Here is a 27467-nt window from a genome sequence, read left to right as displayed (position 1 = left end):
CTGACAAGTGTGAGATGATACCTCATTGTAGTTTTGATTTGCATTTCTCTAATGATTAATGATGTTGAGCATTCTTTCATGTGTCTGTTGGCCATCTGTATATCTTCTTTGGAGAAATGTCTATTTAAGTCTTCTGCCCATTTTTGGATTGGGTTGTTTGTTTTTTTGTTATTGAGCTGAATGAGCTGCTTGTAAATCTTGGAGATTAATCCTTTGTCCGTTGCTTCATTTGCAAATATTTTCTCCCATTCTGAGGGTTGTCTTTTGGTCTTGTTTATGGTTTCCTTTGCTATGCAAAAGCTTTTAAGTTTCATTAGGTCCCATTTGTTTATTTGTGTTCTTATTTCCATTTCTCTAGGAGGTGGGTCAAAACGGATCTTGCTGTGATTGATGTCACAGAGTGTTCTGCCTATGTTTTCCTCTAAGAGTTTTATAGTGTTTGGCCTCACACTTAGGTCTTTAATCCATTTTGAGTTTATTTTTGTGTATGGTGTCAGGGAGTGTTTTAATTTCATACTTTTACATGTACCTGTCCAATTTTCCCAGCACCACTTATTAAAGAGGCTGTCTTTTCTCCACTGTATATGCTTGCCTCCTTTATCAAAGATAAGGTGACCATATGTGCGTGGGTTTATCTCTGGGCTTTCTATCCTGTTCCATTGATCTATATTTCTGTTTTTGTGCCAGTACCAAACTGTCTTGATTACTGTAGCTTTGTAATATAGTCTGAAGTCAGGGAACCTGATTCCCCCAGCTCCATTTTTCGTTCTCAAGATTGCTTTGGCTATTCGGGGTCTTTTGTGTCTCCATACAAATTGTGAAATTTTTTGTTCTAGTTCTGTGAAAAATGCCAGTGGTAGTTTGATAGGGATTGCATTGAATCTGTAGATTGCTTTGGGTAGTAGAGTCATTTTCACAATGTTGATTCTTCCAATCCAAGAACATGGTATATCTCTCCATTTATTTGTATCATCTTTAATTTCTTTCATCAGTGTCCTATTATTTTCTGCATACAGGTCTTTTGTCTCCTTAGGTAGGTTTATTCCTAGATATTTTATTCTTTTTGTTGCAATGGTAAACGGGAGTGTTCTCTTAATTTCACTTTCAGATTTTTCATCATTAGTATATAGGAATGCAAGAGATTTCTGTGCATTAATTTTGTATCCTGCTACTTTACCAAATTCATTGATTAGCTCTAGTTGTTTTCTGGTGCCAGTTTTAGGATTCTCTGTGTATAGTATCATGTCATCTGCAAACAGTGACAGCTTTACTTCTTCTTTTCCGATTTGGATTCCTTTTATTTCTTTTTCTTCTCTGATTGCTGTGGCTAACACTTCCAAAACTGTGTTGAATAATAGTGGTGAGAGTGGGCAACCTTGTCTTGTTCCTGATCTTAGTGGAAATGGTTTCAGTTTTTCACCGTTGAGGACAATGTTGGCTGTGGGTTTGTCATATATGGCCTTTATTATGTTGAGGATAGTTCCTTCTATGCCTACTTTCTGTAGGGCTTTTATCATAAATGGGTGTTGAATTTTGTCAAAAGCTTTCTCTGCATCTGTTGAGATGATCATATGGTTTTTCTCCTTCAATTTGTTAATTTGATGTATCACATTGATTGATTTGTGTATATTGAAGAATCCTTGCATTCCTGGAATAAACCCCACTTGATCATGGTGTATAATCCTTTTAATGTGCTGTTGGATTCTGTTTGCTAGTATTTTGTTGAGGATTTTTGCATCTATCTTCATCAGTGATATTGGCCTGTGGTTTTCTTTCTTTGTGACATCTTTGTCTGGTTTTGGTATCAGGGTGATGGTGGCCTCGTAGAATGAGTAGGGGAGTGTTCCTCCCTCTGCAATATTTTGGAAGAGTTTGAGAAGGATAGGTGTTAGCTCTTCTCTAAATGTTTGATAGAATTCGCCTTTGAAGACATCTGGTTCTGGGCTTTTGTTTGTTTGAAGATTTTTAATCACAGTTTCAATTTCAGTGCTTGTGATTGGTCTGTTCATATTTTCTATTTCTTCCTGGTTCAGTCTCGGTAGGTTGTGCATTTCTAAGAATCTGTCCATTTCTTCCAGGTTGTCCATTTTATTGGCATAGAGTTGCTTGTAGTAATCTCTCATGATCGTTTGTATTTCTGCAGTGTCAGTGGATACTTATCCTTTTTCATTTCTAATTCTATTGATTTGAGTCTTCTCCCTTTTTCTCTTGATGAGTCTGGCTAATGGTTTATCAATTTTGTTTATCTTCTCGAAGAACCAGCTTTTAGTTTCATTGATTTTTGCTATTGTTTCCTTCATTTCTTTTTCATTTATTTCTGATCTGATCTTTATGATTTCTTTCCTTCTGCTAGCTTTGGGGTTTTTTTGCTCTTCTTTCTCTAATTGCTTTAGGTGCAAGGTTAGGTTGTTTATTCGAGATGATTCCTGTTTCTTGATGTAGGCTTGTATTGCTATAAACTTCCCTCTTAGCACTGCTTTTGCTGCATCCCATAGATTTTGGGTCGTCGTGTCTCCATTGTCATTTGTTTCTAGGTATTTTTTGATTTCCCCTTTGATTTCTTCAGTGATCACTTCGTTATTAAGTAGTGTATTGTGTACCCTCCATGTGTTTGTATTTTTTATAGACCTTTTCCTGTAATTGACATCTAGTCTCATAGTGTTGTGGTCAGAAAAGATACTTGATACGATTTCAATTTTCTTAAATTTACCAAGGCTTGATTTGTGACCCAAGATATGATCTATCCTGGAGAATGTTCCATGAGCACTTGAGAAAAATGTGTATTCTGTTGTTTTTGGTTGGAATGTCCTATACATATCAATTAAGTCCATCTTGTTTAATGTATCATTTAAAGCTTGTATTTCCTTATTTTCATTTTGGATGATCTGTCCATTGGTGAAAGTGGGGTGTTAAAGTCCCCTACTATGATTGTGTTACTGTCAATTTCCCCTTTTATGGCTGTTAGTATTTGCCTTATGTACTGAGGTGCTCCTATGTTGGGTGCATAAATATTTACAATTGTTATATCTTCTTCTTGGATCGATCCCTTGATCATTATGTAGTGTCCTTCTTTGTCTCTTGTAATAGTCTTTATTTTAAAGTCTATTTTGTCTGATATGAGAATTGCTACTCCAGCTTTCTTTTGATTTCCATTTGCATGGAAGATCTTTTTCCATCCCCTCACTTTCAGTCTGTATGTGTCTCTAGGTATGAAGTGGGTCTCTTGTAGACAGCATATATATGGGTCTTGCTTTTGTATCCATTCAGCCAGTCTGTGTCTTTTGGTGGGAGCATTTAATTCATTTACATTTAAGGTAATTATCGATATGTATGTTCCTATTCCCATTTTCTTAAATAGTTTATGTTTGTTATTGTAGGTGTTTTCCTTCTCTTGTGTTTCTTGCCTAGAGAAGTTCCTTTAGCATTTGTTGTAAAGCTGGTTTGGTGGTGCTGAACTCTCTCAGCTTTTGCTTGTCTGTAAAGGTTTTAATTTCTCCATCAAATCTGAATGAGATCCTTGCTGGGTAGAGTAACCTTGGTTGTAGGTTTTTCTCCTTCATGACTTTAAGTATATCCTGCCACTCCCTTCTGGCTTGCAGAGTTTCTGCTGAAAGATCAGCTGTTAACCTTATGGTGATTCCCTTGTGTGTTATTTGTTGTTTTTCCCTTGATGCTTTTAATATGTTTTCTTTATATTTAATTTTTGATAGTTTGATTAATATGTGTCTTGGCGTGTTTCTCCTTGGATTTATCCTGTATGGGACTCTCTGTGCTTCCAGGACTTGATTAACTATTTCCTTTCCCATATTAGGGAAGTTTTCAACTATAATCTCTTCAAATATTTTCTCAGTCCCTTTCTTTTTCTCTTCTTCTTCTGGGACCCCTATAATTCGAATGTTGGTGCGTTTAATGTTGTCCCAGAGGTCTCTGAGACTGTCCTCAGTTCTTTTCATTCTTTTTTCTTTATTCTGCTCTGCAATAGTTATTTCCACTATTTTATATTCCAGGTCACTTATCCGTTCTTCTGCCTCAGTTATTCTGCTATGGATCCCGTCTAGAGTATGTTTAATTTCATTTATTGTGTTTTTCATCGTTGCTTGGTTCCTCTTTAGTTCTTCTACATCCTTGTTAAATGTTTCTTGCATTTTGTCTATTCTATTTCCAAGATTTTGGGTCATCTTTACTATCATTATTCTGAATTCTTTTTCAGGTAGACTGCCTATTTCCTCTTCATTTGTTAGGTCTGGTGTGTTTTGACCCTGCTCCTTCACCTGCTGTGTGGTTTTTTTGTCTTCTCATTTTGCTTATCTTACTGTGTTTGGGGTCTCCTTTTCACAGGCTGCAGGTTCGTAGTTCCCGTTGTTTTTGGTATCTGTCCCCAGTGGCTAAGGTTGTTTCAGTGGGTTGTGTAGGCTTCCTGGTGGAGGGGACTAGTGCCTGTGTTCTGGTGGATGAGGTTGGATCTTGTCTTTCTGGTGGGCACGTCCACGTCTGGTGGTGTGTTTTGGGGTGTCTGTGACCTTATTATGATTTTAGGCAGCCTCTCTGCTAATGGATGGGGCTGTATTCCTGTCTTGCTAGTTGTTTGGCATAGGGTGTCCAGCACTGTAGCTTGCTGGTCGTTGAGTGACGCTGGGTCTTGATGTTGAGATGGAGATCTCTGAGAGATTTTCGCTGTTTGGTGTTACGTGGAGCTGGGAGGTCTCTTGTGGACCAGTGTCCTGAAGTTGGCTCTCCCACCTCAGAGGCACAGCCCTGATGCCTGGCTGGAGCACCAAGAGCCTTTCGTCCACATGGCTCAGAATAAAAGGGAGAAAAAAATAGAAAGAAATAAAGAATATAAAATAAAATAAAATAAAGCTATTATAATAAAAAATAAGAAAAAATTATTAAGAATAAATGTATTCAGAAAACATTTTTTTTAATTTTTAAAAATAGATTTATTAATTTTTTGTAGTAAAAAATAAGAAAAAAATTATTAAGAAAATAATTTATTAAGAAAAAATGTTTAATTTTTAAAAATAAAAATATGAAAAAACTTATTAAAATTTTTTTTTAATTTCTAAAAATAGAAAATAAGGAAAAAATTATTTAGAGAACATTTATTAGGAAAAAAAATTTTTTTTGAGTAAAAAAAAACAAAACACGGACGTACCTAACCCTAGTACTAATGGTGAAAGCAAAGCTATACAGACAAAATCTCACCCAGAAGCATACACATATACACTCACAAAAAAGGGAAAAGGGGAAAAATTAATATAATCTGCTCCCAAAGTCCACATCTTGAATTTGGGTTGATTCGTTGTCTATTCAGGTATTCAACAGATGCAGGCACATCAAGTTGTTTGTGGAGCTTTAATCCACTGCTTCTTAGGCTGCTGGGAGAAACTTCCCTTTCTCTTCTTTATTCGTACAGCTGGCAGAGTTCAGCTTTGGATTTGGACCCGCCTCTGCGTGTAGGTCGCCTGAGGGCATCTGTTCCCCGCCCAGACAGGACGGGGTTAAAGGAGCAGCTGCTTCAGGGGCTCTGGCTCACTCAGGCCGGGGGGAGGGAGCGGTACAGAGGAGGCCGGGCGAGCCTGCGGCGGCAGAGGCCGGCGTGACGTTGCAGCAGCCCAAGGCATGCCGTGCGTTCTCCCGGCGAAGTTGTCCCTGGATCACAGGACCCTGGCAGTGGCGAGCTGCACAGGCTCCCGGGAGGGGCGGTGTGGAGAGTGACCTGTGCTCGCACACAGGCTTCGTGGTGGCGGCAGCAGCAGCCTTAGCGTCTCCCTCCCGTCTCTGGGGTCCTCACTGTTAGCCGAGGCTCGCGCCCGTCTCTGGGGCCCGTGCTGATCGCCGCGGCTCGCGCCCATCTCTGGAGCTCGTTTAGGCGGCGCTCTGAATACCCTCTCCTTGCGCGCCGCGAAACAAAGAGGCAAGGAAAAGTCTCTTGCCTCTTCGGCAGCTGCAGACTTTTTCCCAGACTCCCTCCCGGCTAGCACCGAAGCCCAAGCCTCAGCTCCCAGCCCCCGTCCTCCCCGGCGGGTGAGCAGACAAGCCTCTCGGGCCCGTGAGTGCCACTCAGCACCGATCCTCCGTGCGGGAATCTCTCCGCTTTGCCCTCCGCACCCCTGTGGCTGCACTCTCCTCCGTGGCTCCGAAGCTTCCCCCCTCTGCCACCCACAGTCTCTGCCCACGAAGGGGCTTCCTAGTGTGTGGAAACCTTTCCTCCTTCACAGCTCCCTCCCACTGGTGCAGGTCCCATATCTATTCTTTTGTCTCTGTTATTTCTTTATTCTTTTGCCCTACCCAAGTACGTGGGGAGTCTCTTGCCTTTTGGGAGATCTGACGTCTTCTGCCAGCGTTCAGTGGGTGTTCTGTAGGAGCAGTTCCACGTGTAGATGTATTTCTACTGTATCTGTGGGAAGGAAGGTGATCTCCGTGTCTTACTCTTCCGCCATCTTCGGTAAGTTTTTTTATCATGAATGGATGTTGAAGTTTTTCAAATGCTTTTTCGGCATCTCTTGAGATGATCATTTGTTTTGTGTTTTTCCTTTTTTGATGGGGTGTATCATGTTTATTGATTTGCATATGTTGAAACAACTTTGTGACACTGGGGTGAATGAAATTTGGTCATGGTGTATGATCCTCTTATGTGTTGTTAGATTCGGTTTTTTTATCTTCAGGTGAGAATTTTTGCATCTATATTTATTGAGGATATTGGTCTGCAATTTTCTTTTTCTGGTCGTGTCTTTCTCTGTTTTTTTTTTTAAGTCTTTATTGAATTTGTTACAATATTGCTTCTGTTTTATGTTTTGGTTTCTTCTTTGTGAGGCATGTGGGATCTTAGCTCCCCGACCAGGGATTGAACCCGCACCCCCTGCACTGGAAGGTGAAATCTTAACTGCTGGACCACCAGAAAAGTCCCCATCTATTTTTTGTTTGTTTGTTTGTTAGTAAATTTCTTCCTTTCTTTATTTTTCGATGCATTGGGTGTTTGTTGCTGTGCACAGGCTCTCTCTAGTTGCGGCGAGCTGGGGCTACTCTTCTTTGTGGTGTGAGGGCTGATCATTGCGGTGGCTTCTTTTGTTGCGGAGCATGGGCTCTAGGTGTACGGGCTTCAGTAGTTGTGGCTATCAGGCTCAGTAGTAGTTGTGGCTCACGGGCTGTAGATCACAGTCTCAGTAGTTGTGGCACACAGGCTTAATTGCTCTGCGGCATGTGGGATCTTCCTGAACCAGGGCTCGAACCCATATCCCCTGCATTGGCAGTGTGCCCACAGTGTAACCACTGTGCCCCAGGGAAGTCCCCCCCATCTGGTTTTGAAATGAGGGTGATGGTGGCTTCATAGAATGTCTTTGGAAGTATTCCTTACTCTTCAATCTTTTTGAAGAGTTTGAAAAGAATCAGTGTAAGTTCTGCTTTGTATATTTGGTAGAATTTGCCTGCGAAACCATCTGACCCTGGACTTTTGTTGGTAGGGAGTTGTTTTAAATTACAGATTCTATTTTGCTTTTAGTGATCAGTCTGTTCAAGTTATCTATTTCTTCTTGATTCAGTTTTGTTCGGCTGTAAAAAAACAACATATATTTTTAGGTTATGTTAGCACCTAAATACTTACCATGTATTAGACCACAAAAGAGCAAAGAAAAGAATATTAAAATATTTTTTCAAATAGAAAAAGTATTGAAATATTTTTAGAGTAATTGGGATAATAATACTAATTACAATAATGACAAATTGTTCTGAACTTAAAGACTACTTTATGTAAGATTCATATTATATGCTTATCACTTTATTGTTTTTAAATACATGGGATGTTTTCTCCTTTCTAATGTAATTCTTTTATTTTACCTGTATATTGGGAAAAAAATTTAGTTGCACATAATATAAAAAATTACACTTTAATAGGAAATATTAATCCATTTACATTTACTATAGTACTGAAAATACTTAGGTTTACTGTTACCATGTTATTGAGTGCTCTTTTTATTTATTTTTGAAAAAGATTTAATTTGGGAGGGGCATAAATTATTTATTTATTTATTTATGTTCAACATCTTTATTGGACTATAATTGCTTTACAATGGTGTGTTAGTTTCTGCTTTATAACAAAGTGAATCAGCTATACATATACATATATCCCCATATCTCCTCCCTCTTGTGTTTCCCTCCTACCCTCCCTATCCCACCCCTCTAAGTGGTCACAAAGCACTGAGCTGATCTCCCTGTGCTATGCAGCTGTTTCCTACCAGCTATCTATTTTACATTTGGTAGTATATATAAGTCCATGCCACTCTCTCACTTCGTCCCAGCTTACCCTTCCCCCTCCCCATGTCCTGAAGTCCATTCTCAACGTCTGCGTCTTTATTCCTGTCCTGCCCCTAGGTTCTTCCCAATCATTTTGTTTCTTTTTTTTTTTAGATTCCATATATATGTGTTAGCATACAGTATTTGTTTTTCTCTTTCTGACTTACTTCACTCTGTATGACAGACTCTAGGTCCATCCACCTCCCTACAAATAACTCAATTTAATTTCTTTTTATGGCTGAGTAATATTCCATTTTATATTGAAGATGTGCAACATCTTTTTTACCCATTCATCAGTTGAAGGACACTTAGGTTGCTTCCATGTCCTGGCTATTGCAAATAGAGCTGCAATGAACATTGTGGAACATGACTCTTTTTGAATTATGGTTTTCTCCAGGTATATGCCCAGTAGTGGGATTGCTGTGTCATATGGTACTTCTATTTTTAGTATTTTTAGGAACCTCCCTACTGTTCTCGGTAGTGGCTGTATCAATTTACATTCCCAACAACTGTGCAAGAGGGTTCCCTTTTCTCCACACCTCTGCAGCATTTATTGTTTGTAGATTTTTTTGATGATGGCCATTCTTACCTGTGTGTTGTGATACCTCATTTTAATTTTGATTTGCATTTCTCTAAGGATCTGTGATGTTGAGCATTCTTTAATGTGTTTGTTGGCAATCTGTATATCTACTTTGGAGAAATGTCTATTTAGATCTTCTGCTCTTTAATGGATTGGGTTGTTTGTTTCTTTGATATTGAGCTGCATGGGCTGCTTGTAAAATTTGGAGATTAATCCTTTGTCAGTTGCTTCATTGGCAAATATTTTCTCCCATCTGAGGGTTGTCTTTTGGTCTTGTTTACGTTTTCCTTTGTTGTGCAAAATCTTTTAAATCTCATTAGGTCCCATTTGTTTATTTGTGTTTTTATTTCCATTTCTCTAGGAGGTGGGTCAAAAAGGATCTTGCTGTGATTGATGTTCACAGACTGTTCTGCCTATGTTTTCCTCTAAGAGTTTGATAGTGTCTGGCCTTACATTTAGGTCTTTAATCCATTTTGAGTTTATTTTTGTGTATGGTATTAGGGAGTCTTCTAATTTCATTCTTTTACCTGTAGCTGTCCAGTTTTCCCAGCACCAGTTATTGAAAAGGCTGTGATTTCTCCATTGTATATTCTTGCCTCCTTTATCAAAAATAAGGTGACCCTATGTGTATGGGTTTATCTCTGGACTTTCTATCCTGTTCCATTGATCTATATTTCTGTTTTTGTGCCAGTACCATACTGTCTTGACGACTGTAGCTTTGTAGTATAGTCTGAAGTCAGGGAGCCTGATTCCTCCAGCTCTGTTTTTCTTCTCAGGATTGCTTTGGCTGTTCGCAGTCTTTTGTGTTTCCATACAAATTGTGAAATATTTTGTTCTAGTTCTCTGAAAAATGCCATTGGTAGTTTGATAGGGATTGCACTGAATCTCTAGATTGCTTTGGGGAGTATAGTCATTTTCACAATATTGCTTCTTCCAATCCAAGAACATGGTATATCTCTGTACCTGTTTGTGTCATCTTTGATTTCTTTCATCAGTGTCTTATAGTTCTTTGAGTAAACGTCTTTTGGCTCCTTAGGTAGGTTTATTCCTAGGTATTTTTTTCTTTTCGTTGCAGTGGTAAATGGGAGTGTTTCCTTAATTTCTCTTTCAGATTTTTCTTCTATAGTGTATAGGAATGAAAGAGATATCTGTACATTAATTTTGTATCCTGCAACCTTACCAAATTCATTGATTAACTCTAGTAGGTTTCTGGTTGCATCTTTAGGATTCTCTATGTATAGTATCATGTCATCTGCAAACAGTGAGAGCTTAACTTCTTCTTTTCTGATTTGGATCCCTTTTATTTCTTTTTCTTCTCTGATTGCTGTAGCTAAAAATTCTAAAAATGTGTTGAATAACAGTGGTGAGAGAGGGCAACCTTGTCTTGTTCCTGATCTTGGTAGAAATGGTTTCATTTTTTCACCATTGAGAATGATGTTGGCTGTGGGCTTGTCATATATGGCCATTATTATGTTAAGGAAAGTTCCCTGTATGCCTACTTTCTGGAGGGTTTTTATCATAAATGGGTGTTTAATATCGTCAAAAGCATTTTCTGCATCTATTGAGATGATCATATGGTTTTTATCCTTCAGTTTTTTTAATATGGTGTATCACATTGATTTGCATGTATTGAAGAATCCTTGCATCCCTGGAATAAACCCCCCTTGATCATGGTGTATGATCCTTTTAATGCGCTGTAGGATTCTGTTTGCTAGTGTTTTGTTGAGGATTTTTGCATCTATGTTCATCAGTGATATTGGCCTGTAGTTTTCTTTCTTTGTGACGTCTTTGTCTGGTTTTGGTATCAGGGAGATGGTGGTCTCATAGAATAAGTTTGGGGAGAGTTCCTCCCTCTGCTCTATTTTGGAAGAGTTTGAGAAGGATAGGTGTTAACTCTTCTCTAAATGTTTGATAGAACTTGCCTTTGAAGACATCTGGTCCTGGGCTTTTGTTTGTTTGAAGATTTTTAACCACAGTCTCAATTTCAGTGCTTGGGATTGGTTTGTTTATATTTCCTATTTCTTCCTGGCTCAGTCTTGGAAGGTTGTGCTTTTCTAAGGATTTGTCCATTTCTTCCAGGTTGTCTATTTTATTGTCATATAGTTGCTTGCAGTAATCTATCATGATCCTTTGTATTTCTGCAGTGTGAGTTGTTACTTCTCCTTTTTCATTTGTAATTCTATTGATTTGAGTCTTCTCCCTTTTTTTCTTGGTGAGCCTGGCTAATGGTTTATCAATTTTGTTTATCTTCTCAAAGAACCAGCTTTTAGTTTTTTTTTGATATTTGCTGTTGTTTTATTCATTTCTTTCTGATCTGATCTTTATGATTTCTTTCCTCTGCTGACTTTGGGTTTCTTTTTTCTTTCTTTCTCTAATTGCTTTAGGTGTAAGCTTAGCGTGTTTATTTGAGATGTTTCTTGTTTCTTGAGGTAGGCTTGTATTGCTATAAACTTCCCTCTTAGAACTGCTTTTGCTGCATCCCATAGATTTTGGGTCATCATGTTTTCATTGTCATTTGTTTCTAGGTATTTTTTTAAATTTCCTCTTTGATTTCTTCAGTGATCTCTTGGTTATTAAGTAGTGTATTGTTTAGAGTCCATGTGTTTGTATTTTTTTACACATTTTTTCCTGTAATTGATATCTAGTCTGATAGCGTTGTGGTCGGAAAAGATACATGATACGAATTCAAGTTTCTTAAATTTACCAAGGCTTGATTTGTGACCAAGATATGATCTATCCTGGAGAATGTTCCAGGAGCACTTGAGAAAAGGTGTATTCTGTTGTTTTTGGATGGAATGTCCTATAAATATCAATTAAGTCCATCTTGTTTAATGTATCATTTAAAGCTTGTGTTTCCTTATTTATTTTCATTTTGGATGATCTGTTCATTGGTGAAAGAGGGGTGCTAAAGTCCCCTACTGTGGTTGTGTTACTGTCGATTTCCCCTTTTATGGCTGTTAGCCTTTGCCTTATGTATTGAGGTGCTCCTATGTTGGGTGCATGAACATGTACAATTGTTATATCTTCTTCTTGGATTGATCCCTTGATCATTATGTAGTGTCCTTCTTTGTCTCCTGTAATAGTCTTTATTTTAAAGTCTTTTTTGTCTGATATCAGAATCGTTACTTCAGCTTTCTTTTGGTTTCCTTTTGCATGGAATATCTTATTCCATCCCCTCACTTTCCGTCTGTATGTGTCCCTAGGTCTGAAGTGGGTCTCTTGTAGACCGCATATATACCGGTCATGGTTTTGGATCCATTCAGCCAGTCTATGTCTTTTTTTGGAGCATTTAATCCATTTACATTTAAGGTAATTATTGATATGTATGTTCTTATTACCATTTTCTCTAATTATTTTGGGTTTCTTATTGTAGGTCTTTTCCTTCTGTTGTGTTTCCTGCGTAGAGAAGTTCCTTTAGCATTTGTTGTAAAGCTGGTTTTGTGGTGCTGAATTCTCTTAGCTTTTGCTTGTTTGTAAAGCTTTTAATTTCTCTGTTGAATCTGAATGAGATCCTTGCTGGGTCGAGTAATCTTGGTTGTAGCTTTTTCCCTTTTCTTCACTTTAAATAGGTCCTGCCAGTCCCTACTGTCTTGCAGAGTTTCTGCTGAAAGATCAGCTGTTAACCTTATGGGGATTCCCTTGTATGTTAATTGTTGTTTTTCCCTTGCTGCTTTTAATATTTTTTCTTTGTATTTAATTTTTGATAGTTTGATTAATATATGTTTTGGCATGTTTCTCCTTGGGTTTATCTTGTATGGGACTCTCTGCGCTTCCTGGACTTGATTAAAGATTTCCTTTCCCATATTAGGGAAGTTTTCAACTATAATCTCTTTAAATATTTTCTCAGTCGCTTTCTTTTTCTCTTCTACTTCTGGGACCCCTGTTTTCGAATGTTGGTGCATTTAATGTTGTCCCAGAGGTGTCTCAGACTGTCCTCAATTTTTTTGATTCTTTTCTCTTTATTCTGCTCTGTGATAGTTTTTCCACTATTTTATCTTCCAGGTCATTTATCCATTCTTCTGCTTCAGTTATTCTGCTATTGTTTTCTTCCAGAGAATTTTTAATTCCATTTATTGTGTTGTTCATCATTGTTTGTTTGCTCTTTAGTTCTTCTAGGTCTTTGTTAAACGTTTCTTCTATATTCTCCATTCCAGTTCCAAGATTTGGGATCATCTTTACTATCATTACTCTGAATTCTCTTTCAGGTAGACTGCCTATTTCCTCTACATTTGTTTGGTCTGGTGGGTTTTTACCTTGCTCCTTCACCTGCTATGTGTTTCTCTGTCTTCTCATTTGGCTTTGGGGACTGTGTTAGGGGTCTCTTTTTCACAGGCTGTAGATTCGTAGGTCCCATTGTTTTTGGTGTCTTCCCCCAGTGGCTAAGGTTGGTTCAGTGGGTTGTGTAGGCTTTCTGGTGGAGGGGACTAGTGCCTGTGTTCTGGTGGGTGTGTCTGGATCTTGTCTTTCTGGTGGGCAGGTCCACATCCGGTGGTGTGTTTTGGGGTGTCTGTGACCTTATTATGATTTTAGGCAGCCTCTCTGCTAATGGGTGGGCCTGCATTCCTGTCTTGCTAGTTGTTTGGCATGGGATGTCCAGCACTGGATCTTGCTGGTCTTTGAGTGGAGCTGGGTCTTAGCATTGAGACGGATATCTCTGGGAGAGCTTTCGCCGTTTGATATTACAAGGTGCCGGAGGTCTCTGGTAGACCAATGTCCTGAACTTGGCTCTCCCACCTCAGAGGCACAGGCTTGACACCTGGCTGGAGCACCAAGACCCTGACAGCCACATGGCTGGGGGTGAGAGCAAGAGGTAGCTTTGGTACATCTCAAAGACCACCAGTGAGATTCACTGGCCATTTTCTCTCCATCGGTGAAGAAAACAAAATTCAGTCTTTGGCAAGTCAGCCACTTTGGTAGCCAGCCTCCAAGATGGCCCTAATCATCCCTTAATTATCTCCCAGTCTTCATGCACCTGTGTGGCTCCTCGCACTTGAAAAGGGCTGACTATTTAACTAATAAGACATTGCAGAAATGACAAAGTGCAGCTTCCAAAGTTATAAAAGACATTGCAGCTTCTGTTTTGGTTTCTGCCAAATCACTCATCCTGGGGTAAGCCAGCTGCCATGTCATGAGGACATTCAAGCAGCCCTAAGGAGAGATCCATGTGGCAAGGAACTGAGGCCTCTTACCTACAGCCACGTGAGTGAGTTGTCTCAGAAGTGAAAAGATTTAATTTTATTTATTTTTGGTTTCATTGCATCTTCGTTGCTGTACAGCGTTTGTCTAGCTGTGTCAAGCAGGGGTTACTCATCCTTGTGGTGCACGGGCTTCTCCTTGCGGTGGTTTCTCTTATTGTGGAGTATGGGCTCTAGGTATGTGGGCTTCAGTAGTTGTGCCATGCAGGCTCAATAGTTGTTGTTTGCAGGCTCTAGAGCGCAGGCTCAGTAGTTGTGGCACACCGGCTTAGTTGCTCTGTGGCATGTGGGATCTTCTCAGACCAGGGATTGAACCCCTGTACCATGCACTGGCAGGCAAATTCTTACCCACTGTGCCACCAGGGAAGTCCAGTGTGCTCTTTTTTAAACCTAGTCTGTTTTCATTACTTTCTATCTTAACGATTCTGTATTAAATGAAAAGAAATAATACTCCTTTCTACCCCTCCTCTTTGAGGATTATATATGAAGAAGTATGTCTTATTTATTAATCTCAAATTTTCACCTTACTTTTAAGAAGTAATCACAATGTCAAGTATTTAATACCTTTCACTTCCACCTTGTAAAGCATGGATATTAAAGTGCTAATATAATTACCTTCCCTAGTCTATCTTTTTTCCTTTTTGTTATGTATAAAAAACAACTAAAAACATGCATGGTTTGTAAGGAAATGACAAATTTCAGTAAATTCAGAATCTGAATACATTCTATACGTAGCTTCTAGACAAAGACACAGAAAATTGCCAGATACTCAGAGGCCCCCTGGTCCCATTGTAGTGACTCCCCTTAAGGTTTAATATTGTTCTGGTATCTAACAAAAAGATAACTTTACCTGTATTTTGTATTTTATATAAATGTTATGGCACAGTAAAATCACTTTTGGATTGGGCTTTTTAATTTTATGTTGTTTGTGAATATGCCTATATGGTTGCCTGTAGTTGTGCTCATGCATTGTCACTGTTGCATAGGATTCCATAGTGTAAATATTTAACTATTAATCAATTTATTCTAATGTGTATTACAATATGAGTGATTTTCAGTTTGTGTCTATTGAGAATAGCACTGGTATATAAATTCTAGAACTTGAGCTTTGGTGGTGTGTGTATAAATTATTGTTCAGTATACATGTAGTAGTAAAATTTTCGAGTCATAGCTTTCATGTGTTTATCGTTTTAGATATTTCTAAATATTTTCAAAACATTTGTATGATTTTTCATCCTCAACAGCAGTGAATGAGATTCAAGGATTATACACATTCTTGTCAAACTTGATAATACCTGTCATTTTCATTTGAACTTTCTGGTTGGTGAGTGATAATTCCAGATATCACTTTTTTGCATTTAATTGACTACTAAGAAGCCAAGCATCTTTTGATATGTTTACTTAACATTCTGTACTCTCTTTTTGAAATATCTTTTGGTATATTTCCCCCATTTTTGCTATTACATTATCTTCTTATTGAAGACTTCTTTTTTTTAACATCTGAAGACTTCTTATTTAGGAGTTTTAATTATATGCTTGATATGAGTTCTTCTCTCTTTCTGTCTTTCCTTCTCTTTCTTTAGATGAGTGTCAGTTTTTAATGTTAATAACATCTAATTTCTTATTTTCCTATTTATTTAGTCGTATTTCTATTTATTTATGTAGTCTTCTTATCTGTAGCAGAACACATTATTTATTCTAAACCACAAATATATTTTCGTTTCTTCAATAAATCTAATTATTAAGCTTTAAATTTAAGTTAACTTTCTAAACTAAATGTGTTGTATCATAGTGAATATTAATTTTTCTATGACAGCTGAAAGGTTACATTTATTCAGAAAATGTTACATTCAGCTTTCTTTCATTTGCTCCCACTTCTCATTGATTCACAGAGGTAAACATCACTTTATCCACGGATCTGACTTTTCTCTGATTTCTCATGGTCATTCTCACTAATTCTTCTTGCCTCCTGAAAGCTTTAGCAATCCCATTATTCCACAATAGCAAAAATCTTCCCCGGGCCTTTTTCCTCAGATGATTGATTATTCCCACATTTTAAATGGGAGATTTCAATAGGTTAGGAGAAAATGCCACAAGGGTCTCTCATTTTTTTTTCACATCTTGTATTAGCCTCTGCTTGCACTCTCTGCTCAAAGATTTTTGTATAACACATTGATTGAAGATGCCAGTTGTTTCTCTCCTTGGGGCAAAAGACAGATTCATTACCTGACAAATAAAATAAAGACAGTGTCTTGCTCTGTTCAAATGTTGGACAGGATTGCTTGCATCCTAATTTAAGAGTTTCAGGTGACCGAAGCTTAAGATTCCTAAGCTTTAATCCATACTTGCACCATGCACAGCACCCAACAGGACTGCTTTACATAACCCCGTGAGACTTCTGTGTGCAAGTGGAACAGATAAAAATATAAAACTATTGCTGTCTTTTTGTGTCATAAAAATGATTTTTTGTCTCATTTAAAATATTTTTTTCTAAATTCCAAAAACGTGTCAGGCTAAAATATTGGAATTTCAAATATGGTAAAATCTAAGACCCTTCAAATTTCTTTCCAATTTTGTTGATGATGGGATGCCGTTAGAGATAAGACTTCATTAAACACAGTAGGTAAGATTCATTCATAGGCCTGATTGGGGAATATGAAAATAATCTCTGGAAAAATCTGGACATTCTCCAGTTCTCAAGTATTGGTGAAGATGGTAGAAAGGGCCCTTCATTGTCCTATATGTGAATGCAGATCAATTGTGAGAGGTGGGGATAAAACAAGCAGCCTAAATATCCTTTATGTTTGTTGTACTACTAGTAGAAAGAGGAAGGGTCAACATGTCACCATGGTTGATATAGCAAATAAGCTGCTTGAAACTACACAGAAATGTACCTGCTTGTATTTTCTGTGCAGTTACCCTCTCTTTTGGTGTGCCCTGATACCTCCCTCAACTTATGTACCAACACCAGCAGCATTAAGCAGAAATCCAAAGAAATCTATTCTTTGGAATTATGAGGAAGGGAAGAGTCGAAAATTTTATAGCATGCTTTATACAACTATACACGTCACCATCCTTACCTATGTGATGCCATGCATAGAGGGTCAGTAGGTTCAGGGGATTTTGGAAGTACCAATGTCTGTGTGGTTAATCACAGCTGCACTCATGGGCAACAAAAGAGAAGGGCCTTATCTTGGTCACTTTTTCAATGCTAGTAGCTACAAAAAGAAGAGGGCAGCAGACATCTTAGGGAGAAGAGCCAACATTAAATGAAATGTCCTAATTACTCTAGGCAACCTCTCATGATAGCCTCCCATAGCTCCTCAAATCCCTACATACTTGCACAAGGGATAGTGTAATATTACTGGAGCATGTGACTGCAGATTAACATTATTTCTGTTGAAAAAAATAAAAATAGGTTCAAGTGATAGGGTTTGAAAAGGGTTCACAGTTCGAGGGAAACTACTGTAACAATGTGGACAGAACCCTTTGAATGGATTCATCATGTATTTTTTTTGTTTGTTTTCTTTTTTTGATGCTTCAGAATCTGTAGTAGAGGCTGGTGTGTTCCATGATGCATTCCCACTTCTTATAAGTTTTAGATGGAATACCCCATTAAGAAGAAGTGCACATAAGGAAGATTAGTGAGTCAAACTCCTCTGCCCTCTGTCAGCAGTGGGTGCAAAGGGATTTAGACCAAGTGATTTCATCCTTTGATGTGCAAAGTTTTCACTATATGAATGATGTTTTGTTTGTCTGCAGGTCAGTAGCCTTGGTCTCAATATCCCTGTTTAAAAAGTGTTATCACATGTCTGCCAGAAAGAATTGCTGATGATACTGGAAAAAATTGAGAGTTATCCTTAACAATTAAGAGTTTTGTAGCAACATGGATGGACCTAGAGATTGTTATACTGAGTGAAGCAAGTCACACAGAAAGACAGATATTATATAATATTGCTTATATGAGGAATCTAAAAAAAAGGTACAAATGAACTTATTTACACAACAGAAATAGAGTCATGGATATAGAAAACAAACTTATGGTTACCAGGGGATAAGTGGGGAAGGGATAAATTGGGAGATTGGGACTGACTTATACACACTACTATATATAAAATAGATAAGTATTGATAAGGACCTGCTTTATAGCACAGAGAACTCTACTCAATGGTCTGTACTGTCCTATACGGGAAAACAATCTTAAAAAAAAAACTCAAAGGTTTGGGGATTATATAATAAATATAAATGTGCAAACCTTTAATATGAAAGGAAAAATCAATTAACTCTGTGGTCCCTGTTATGGTGTAAACATTTTGTACCTCTAATTTTAAAATTTTGAAACCCACCTCCCATGTTGATGGTATTAGGAGGTGGGGCTTTTGGGAGGTGATTAGGTCATGAGGCCAGAGACCTCAAACATGGGATTAGTGACCTAATAAATGGAGCACACAGAAGATCTTATGCCCATTACATGATTTCATTGCCGAGCCAGAAGACCCACATTATGAATCAGAAATTGGTCCCTCACCAGACACTAAGTCAGCTGGCAACATGTTCTTTTTTAAAAAATAATTAATTAATTAATTAGTTAATGTTTTGGCTGCGTTGGGTCTTTGTTGCGGGGCGCGGGTTTCTCATTGGGTGGCTTCTCTTGTTGTGGAGCACAGGCTCTAAGTGTGCGGGTTTCAGTAGTTGTAGCACACAGGCTCAGTAGTTGTGGCCTGTGTACTCTAGAGCACAGGCTCAGTATTTGTGGTGCACGGGCTTTGTTGTTCCATGGCATGTGAGATCTTCCCGGACCAGGGCTCGAACCCGTGTCCCCTGCATTGGTAGGCGGATTCTTAAGCACTGCGCCACCAGGGAAGCCCCTGATAACTTGTTCTTGAAATTTTCAGCCTCAGCAATTATGGGAAAATAATTATGTTATTTATAAAATACCATGTCTCTCGTAGTTTGTTTTAGCAGTCAAAGAGCTGGCTGAGGAGAAATATCTGTGAGCTTGAAGACATATCAAGAGAAACCTTTAAATCTCAAAAGAAAAGAGAAAATGGGCAGGAAAGAAATCAACAGAACAGTGTAATCAATAATTGTGGAACAATGAAAAATGTTGTGACCTATACGTAATGGGTATAGCAGGAGAATCAAGATAACAAAGAACAGAAAATATTTTTTTTTAAAAATGACTGAGAATCTCCCCAAATGAATGTCTGACACTAAATCCACAACACCCAAACTTAGAGGAACATACGAATAATAAAGAAAATTGACCAATATCTCTCAGGAACATCAATGCAAAAATCCTCAACAAAATATTAACAAATCGAATCCAACAATATTTTGAGAGAATTTTATATCACTAATGAGAGGGAATAATCCCAGGTACGCAAGGCTGGTTCAACATTCTAGAATCAAATAATTATATCCATCATATCAACACCCTAAAGACAATCATTAACATATCTATAGATTCAGAAGGCCTTTGAAAACATCTAACGCCCCTTCTTCATAAAAACTCTCAGTTAAAGAAATAGATTGGAGCTTTCTCAAGTTGATAACAAAGATCTACAGGAAACTTTTATCTTACATCATGATTAGTGGTCAAAAACATGAAGCATTTCCACTAAGTTCAGGTAAAAGCAAGGATGTCCCCTTTCATGACTCCTTTCCCATATTTTACTCCAAGTCCTTGCTAATGCAATAAGGCACGAAAATAAATAAAATAAATACAGATTTGGTAGAAAAAAATGAAAGCAGCCTAAATAAAATGTGGACCAATATACTTTATGGACACCTCACCAAAGAAAATAGACACTATGCATATAAGTATACAGAAGAATAATCCATATTACATGCTGCCATGAAAAAGCAAATTAAAAATATAATTACATACCACTATGTAACACTTAGAATGGCTAAAATGTGAACAATGACAAGAACAATTTCTGTAGGGGATGTGGAACAATAGGAAATGTCATTTGTTATTGGTGGAAATGAAAAATAATACAGTTATTTGGCAGTCTGTTTGACACTTGCTATAATATTGAACATTCCCTTACTGTACAATCCAGCAAGTGTTCTCATGGATATTTACTGAAAGAAGTTTAAAACATACGTCCAGACAAAAACCTGCATATGGATATTTATAGCACCTAACTCAATATTGCCAAAATGTGAATGAAACTAAGGTGTCCTCCAATAGGTGAAAGAAATGATATAGTATTAATATATTCTGGGAATGGGACAATATTGAGCACTAAAGAAGTAAGCTATCAAGCCATAAAAATATATGGGAATTCTTTTTTTCTTTTGAAATATAGGTGATTTTCTTTATTATTTTAATTTAAATTTTATTGGAGTATAGTTGATTTACAATGTTGTGTTCATTTCAGCTGCACAGCAAGTGATTCAGTTACACATATGCATATATTCATTCTTTTTCAGATTCTTTTCTGGTAAAGGTATTCCCAAAATATTGAGTAGAGTTCCCTGTGCTCTACAGTAGGTCCTTGTTGCTTATCTATGTTATATATAGTAGTATTCGTATGTTTACCCCAAGTTCCTGATTTATCCCTACCCCCCCCCACCTTTCCCCTTTGGTAACCATAAGTTTGTTTTCCAAGTCTGTGAGTCTGTCTCTCTTTTGTAATTTAGTTCATTTGTGTCAATTTTTAGGTTCCACCTAGAAGTGATATCATACAATATTTGTCTTACGCTGTCTGACTTACCTCACTTAGTACAATCATCTCTCGGTCCATCCATGTTACTGCAATTGGTATTATTTTCTTCTATTTTATGGCTGAGTCATATTCCATTATATATATGTACCACATATTCTTTACCTATATTCATATGTTGATAGACATTTTGGTTGCTTCCATTTCTTCGCTTTTGTAAATAGTGTTGCAGTGAACATTGGGGAAGATGTTTCTTTTCAATTTACGCTTTCCTCCAGATATGCACACAGGGGTGAACTTGCTGGATCATCTGGTAGCTCTATTTTATTTTATTTGACTTCATTTCATTTCAATTTCAATTTTTTTGGAATAGAGTTGATTTACAATGTTGTGTTACTTTCTGCTGCACAGCAGAGTGAATCAGTTATACATATATCCAATCCTTTTTGGATTCCTTTCCCATACAGGTCATTACAGAGTATTGAGTAGAGTTTCCTGTGCTATACAGTAGGCCCTTACCTGTTATCTCTTTTATATATAGTGGTGTGTATATGTCAATCCCAATTTCCAATTTATCCCTCCTGCCTCGCCTTACTCTAGTAACCTCCATTCTGTGCTCCATAGTGGCCGTTACCAATTGGCATTGCCACCAATAGCGTAGTATTGGTGGCACAGTGGTTAAGAATCCGCCTGCCAGTGCAGGGGACACAGGTTCGAGCCCTGGCCCGGGAAGATCCCATATGTCGCAGAGCAACTAAGCCCGTGCGCCACAACTACTCAGTCTGCGCTCTAGAGTCCATGAGCCACAACTACTGAAGCCTGTGTGCCTAGAGCCTGTGTGCCACAACAAGAGAAGCCACCTCAAAGAGAAGGCTGCATACCACAATGATGAGTAGCCCCCGCTGGTTGCAACTAGGGAAAAGCCGCGTGCAGCAACGAAGACCCAATGCAGATTAAAAAATAATAATAATAAGTAGTAGGTTTCTCTTTTTCCACACCTTCTTAAGCATTTCTTGTTTGTAGACATTGTGATGATGGCTGTTCTCAGTGGGTCCATGTGATACTTCTTTGTACATCTGATTTACATTTGTCTAACATAAAGCAATGGTGAGCATCTTCATATGTGCTTTTCTTCTTTTAAACAGTGGGAGTAAAATTTACCCCTTGGAAAAGGGTTATTGAAAGGTTGACTTGTTTTGAAGTCTACTTCGATTACCTACCCCAAGACATTTTATGAGGGCTGTTGTCATTTACAGCTCCCCAGGCATTGTGAATATGAAGTGCCTATAAGGTCCAGTTTTAGAATTGTTGTTATGGGAAACAGAAGGCGGCAGGATTTCTACTGTCCCTCTCTTGTTGCTGACACCACCGTAGATGTAGGGAAAGTCCTGTTCCTGGAATTGGAGTGGAATGTGCCTGACCAAACATGTAAGGGCTTCTGTCCTATTCCTTCTTCCCCCTTACCCTTCATCCCCCGAACAAGTATAAACCCCTGCAAAATCACCTGTTGAGGGTGCTGTCTTGCAGAGTGGGATGACCCTAACGAAGGACTCTGGAGGTTGGAAGCCAAACACCAGGATATGCTGAGACCAGGTGATTTTCCAAATGTCATCCAGCCCAGAGAGTCCACCATCTTTTGAGTGTCAGAGGGTTGGTTTAGTAGTATGAGGGCACATTTAGATCTGGGGATTGTGATCCCATGCAGAGGGGACCAGGTAGTACACGTTCAAGGGGGGCGAATTAGCTGGCATATACTCCCGAGGTCCTCAGGCCCACAACAGTCCAGCCTTGGGACCAAATTGGGTCTGTGTCCAGGGATGTGACATTAGCACACTCACCGCGACTAAACGAATTTAGTAATCATTTTTCTTTTCTGTAATTTAATTTCAAATTTATAATGGACTATAGTTGATTTACCATGTTGTGTTTGTTTCTGATATACACCAACATGATTCATTTATACAGAGATGACTATATATTCTTTTTAGAATTATTTTCCCATTGAGGTTACTAAAGGGTGTTGAGAAGAGTTCCAAGTGCTCTACAGCAGGTCCATGTTGATTACAAGTTTTCTCTCTGTAAATATGTGTATACTGACTCCAACCTCATGATTTATGCCTCCAACACACCTTTCCAGTTTGGTAACCATAAGTTTATGTTCTAAGTCTGGGACTCTGTTTCTGTGTTGTAAGATAGTACGTTTTTTATCAATTTTTAGATTCCACCGATAAGTAATATCATATGATATTTATCATTCTCTGATTTATGACACTTAGTATGAATGTATCTAGGTCCTTCCGAGTGGCTGCAAATGGCCTTATTTCATTCATTTCATGGCTGAGTAATATTCCATTGTACATATCTAGCATAATTTCTTTATCCATTCTTCCTTCCAAGGACATTTAGGTAGCTTCCAAGTAGAGGCTCTTGTAAACAGGGCTGCATAAATTTTGGAGTGCCTGGTTCCTGTCAATTTACGTTTTTTCCAAGATACAGGCCCAGGACTGGAAGCGCCATATGCTCTGAAGATCTGTTTTTTTAGATTTTTAAGGAATCACCATCCATTTCTCCAGAGTGGCTGTTAGCAATTTACATTCCCACCATCAGCTTGTCAGGGTTCCCTTTTCTCCATGCCCTGTCCTGCATTTCAGGTTTTACACTTTGTGAGGTTGGCCATTCTGACTGGTGCGAAGTGATACCTCTTTGTAGTATTAATTTGCATTGCCCGCCTGTTTTGTTGGCCAAAAATGGAGTATTAGTGTTTTTCCTGAATATATTAAGGAATAACGCATACGGCCTTTTTGGCAAACTGCATCATTGGGGATGTTCAGCAGCTTTGCATGTGCTTTAATGGCAAGTGCAAACTACCTCTTGAAATACTTTTCCTACAATTCTGCCTTGCTTACAAGTCCTTTACGAATACTTGGCTCAAGAAATGACTCCATTAGAGGTGTCAATTACAACCCTGCATGTTTGTGAATTGCAGTGCCCCTGAGCACCAGTTTTCAACTTGTTGTTTAGTGAAGCAGCCACAAAGGGGCAGGATTTCTAGAGACCCATTCCAGTTTCTGTGGCACCTGAAGGACAGGGAAATTCTTCCAGATTAGGAAAGTAGAGTAGCATATGCCTGTCCAAGCATCTAGGGCTTGTGTCTCATCCCATCCCCCCATTCCCCTTCTTCACCCGGAAAATTCCAAGCTGTGCAAAACCGGCTGTTGAGTGTGCTGCCTTCCCAAAGTGGGGAGACTCTAAGGAAAGGAGCTGGAGGGGGAACCCGAATACCAGGAGAAGTGGAGATGAGGTGACTTTTCCAGACTCTTCCCGAACAGACGGTGTACCATCCTATGGATGTCCCATTCATGTTTCAGCTGTAGGAAGGGTCCTTTGCGCCTGGAGATATGGGACCCATGGAATGGGGACCAGGCACTATTACTCTAAAAGGGCTGCATTTGGTGTCCCATCCTCACCAAGCCCCTCAGCCCCACGAGTGTAGAGCCTTAGGTCCCATCCAGCTGTGTGTCTAGATGTGGTCAGTCCAGGTTGCATCACAGCCCTTGAACAAATTTTGTAAGAAGTTCTCTCCCTCTCACTGTCTTTTCCTTTTTGGTTCTTGATATTTAATTTTATAATGGGGTATAGCTGATTTTTAATACTGTGTTTCTTCGTGCTCTACATCTATCCACTTGATTCACTTAAAGAGAGACATCAATAACTTATTTTACAGATTCTTACCAGTCTTATATATCCTTTTCTGTTGACAACAGTGTGCTGAGTCCAGCTCTTTGAGCTATACAGTAGGTCCAGTCTATTACCTCTTTTGTTTACGGAACCGTATCTATGCTATTTTCAACCTCTTGGTTTATGCATCACCCCGCCCCACCTTTCTCCTTTAGCAGCCATAAGTGTGTTTTCTAAATGTGTAACTCTGTTTCTGTTTTGTAATTTAGTTCATTTCTACCCATTTTGATATACCATCTATAAATGATACCTTATGATATGTCTCTTTTTATGTGTATTATTTCACGTAGAATGATTGTACCTAAGTCTCCACGAGTTGCTGCAACTGGTCTTATTTCATTGATTTAATGGCTGAGTAATATTCCATTGTACATAAGTACCACAAATTCTTTATCAATTTTTATCTTTCCTGGGATATTTAAGTGGTATCTGAGTAGAGGTTCTTGTAAACAGAGCAGACCTAAACTTTGGGGTGCCTGTGTCCTCTTGATGTTTGGTTTTCCCAAGATATAAGCCAATGACTGGAAGTGCCGTATTGTCTGTAGCTCTATTTTTTAGATGTTTAAGAAACACCATACACTTCTCCAGAGTGGCCGTTGGCAATTTACATCCTGCCCATCAAGGGACCAAAGCTCCCGTGTCTCCATGGCCTGTCCTGCATTTCTGCTGTTTCCACATTTTCAGGATGGCCCTTTTGACCGATGCAACGTGAGACTTGTTTGTAGTGCTGAATTGCCTTGCCTGCTTGTTTGTTTGGCCAAAATGGGCGTATACGTTTTTTCCTGAATATATTCAGGAAAAAACGCATACACCCTTTTTGGCAAACTGCATCAGAGTCGACATTTTGCCGCTTTTCATGTGCTTTAAAGGCATTTGTAATCTACCTCTTGAAAACTGTTTACTGAAATTCTGCCTTGTTTTCAAACCCTCTCCGTTGCCTTACCTCAATATATTTTGGGACGATAGTTATCATTTATAACACTGCAGGTTTGTGAGTTGCATTTCCCCTGAGCTCCATTTTTCAACTCGGTTTTTTGGGAGCTGGCCGCCAACCTGCAGGATTGCTTCAGTCCCTATTCTGGTTCCGGGGGTCAGGCTGAGCCTTTGGTTAATGGTTCTTCCTGATTGGAAATTAGAGTGATATGAACCTTTCCAAACACCTAGACCTAGTATCTCATTGGTTCCCCCTCTTCCCGTTCATCCTCCGGACAAATTGCAAATGGTACGAAACAGGGGGTTACAGGTGTAGATTCTCCAACTGGGAAGATTGTTAGTGAAGCGGCTGGAATGGAGAACCCAAGCACCAGCAGATCAGAAATGAGGTGCGTTTGAGAAACATTTCCCGATCCCACGGTGTACCATCCTCTGGTTTTCCCATACTTGTTTTAGCTGTAGTAATGTTCCCTTGAACCTGGAGATTTGGGACCCAAGGAATGGATACCATGCAGTGTTACTTCAAAGGGTCTGCATTTGCTCACCCAACCTCAAGAATCCTCTCAGCCCCAAGAGTGTCCAGCCTTATGACCCATCCAGCTGGGGTCTAGATGTGCTCAGTCCAAGTTGCGTCACATCCCCTGAACGAATTTTGTAAGAATTTCTCTCTCTTTCACTGTCTTTTTTTTTGTAATTTATTTTTATAATGGGGTTTAGCTGATTTTCACTGCTGTGTTTATGCCGCTTTACACCCACTTGATTCACTTACAGAAAGATATCAATAAATACTTTTTAAGATGCTTACTAGTCAGATATATTCTTCTGTAGTGAATACAGAGTGTTGAGTCCAGTTCATTGACCAATATGTAGGTCTTGTCTATTGCATATTAGGTTTGTGGAACGGTGTCTGTGCTAATTTCAAACTCTAGTTTTATGCATCACCCCACCTCTCCTTTCCCCTTAAGCAGCCATAAGTGTGTTTTCTAAATGTGTGACTCTGTTCTGTTTTGTAATTCAGTTAACATGTAGCGATTTTTACTTTCCCTCTCTAAGTGATATCTTATGATAAGTGTCTTTTTCTGTGTGACTTATTTCACTTAGAATCATCGTACCTAAAACCACTCATTATGCTGCTACTAGCCTTATGACATTGATTTCATGGCTGAGCGATATTCCATTGTACATAAGTACCACAGCTTCTTTATCCATTTTTCTCTTTCCTGGGATATTTAAGGTGTACCGAAGTCGAGGTTCTTGTAAACAGAGCAGACCTAAGCTTTGGGGTGCCTGTGTCCTGTCGATGTTTGGTTTTCCCAAATTATAAGCTCATGAGTGGAAGTGCCGTATGCTCTGTAGCTCTGTTTTTTAGATGTTTTAGGAAACACCATACACTTCTCCAGAGTGGCAGTTGGCAATTTACATCCCACCCATCAGGGTAACCAGGCTCCCATGTCTCCATGGCCTGTCCTGCATTTCTGGTTTTCCCACATTTTCAGGATGGCCCTTTTGACCAATGCGACGTGAGACTTCTTTGTAGTGCTGATTTGCCTTGCAGGATTGTTTGGTTGGCCAAAAAGGGCGTATGCGTTTTTTCCTGAATATATTCAGGAAAAAACGCATACGCCCTTTTTGGCCAACTGCATCATAGTCGACGTTTTGCCGCTTTTCATGTGCTTTAAAGGCATTTCCAATCTACCTCTTGAAAACTGTTTCCTGCAATTCTGCCTTGCTTTCAAATCCTGTTCGTTGCCTTACCTCAATATATTTTGAGACGATAGTTATCATTTATAACACTGCAGGTTTGTGAGTTGTATTTCCCCTGAGCTCCATTTTTCAACTCGGTTTTTTGGGAGCTGGCTGCAAACCCGCAGGATTGCTTCAGTCCCTATTCTTGTTCCGGAGGTCAGGCTGAGCCTTTGTTTAATGGTTCTTCCAGATTGGATATTAGAGTGACATGTGCCTTTCCAAACACCTAGACCTAGTATCTCATTCGTTCCCCCTCTTCCCGTTCATCCTCCGGACAAATTGCAAACGGTACGAAACAGGGGGTTATAG

The 27467-nt window shown here is 38.9% G+C and overlaps 1 long non-coding RNA gene across 1 annotated transcript in view; it reads left to right on the top strand.

Moving 5' to 3' along the window:
* The window catches only part of LOC309659099, a 50969-nt gene extending 24868 nt beyond the window's left edge, over positions 1-26101 (top strand). Inside the window, exon 2 of the long non-coding RNA XR_014262588.1 lies at positions 25869-26101. This is a non-coding gene — a long non-coding RNA (uncharacterized lncRNA). The remainder of the gene's footprint in view (positions 1-25868) is intronic.
* The last annotated feature ends 1366 nt before the right edge of the window (positions 26102-27467 follow it).

Source organism: Balaenoptera physalus (assembly GCF_965194825.1).
Source record: "Balaenoptera physalus genome assembly, contig: SUPER_3_unloc_4, whole genome shotgun sequence".
NCBI classification, from domain to species: domain Eukaryota; kingdom Metazoa; phylum Chordata; class Mammalia; order Artiodactyla; family Balaenopteridae; genus Balaenoptera; species Balaenoptera physalus.
This window is presented reverse-complemented; position numbering and strand designations above follow the sequence as displayed.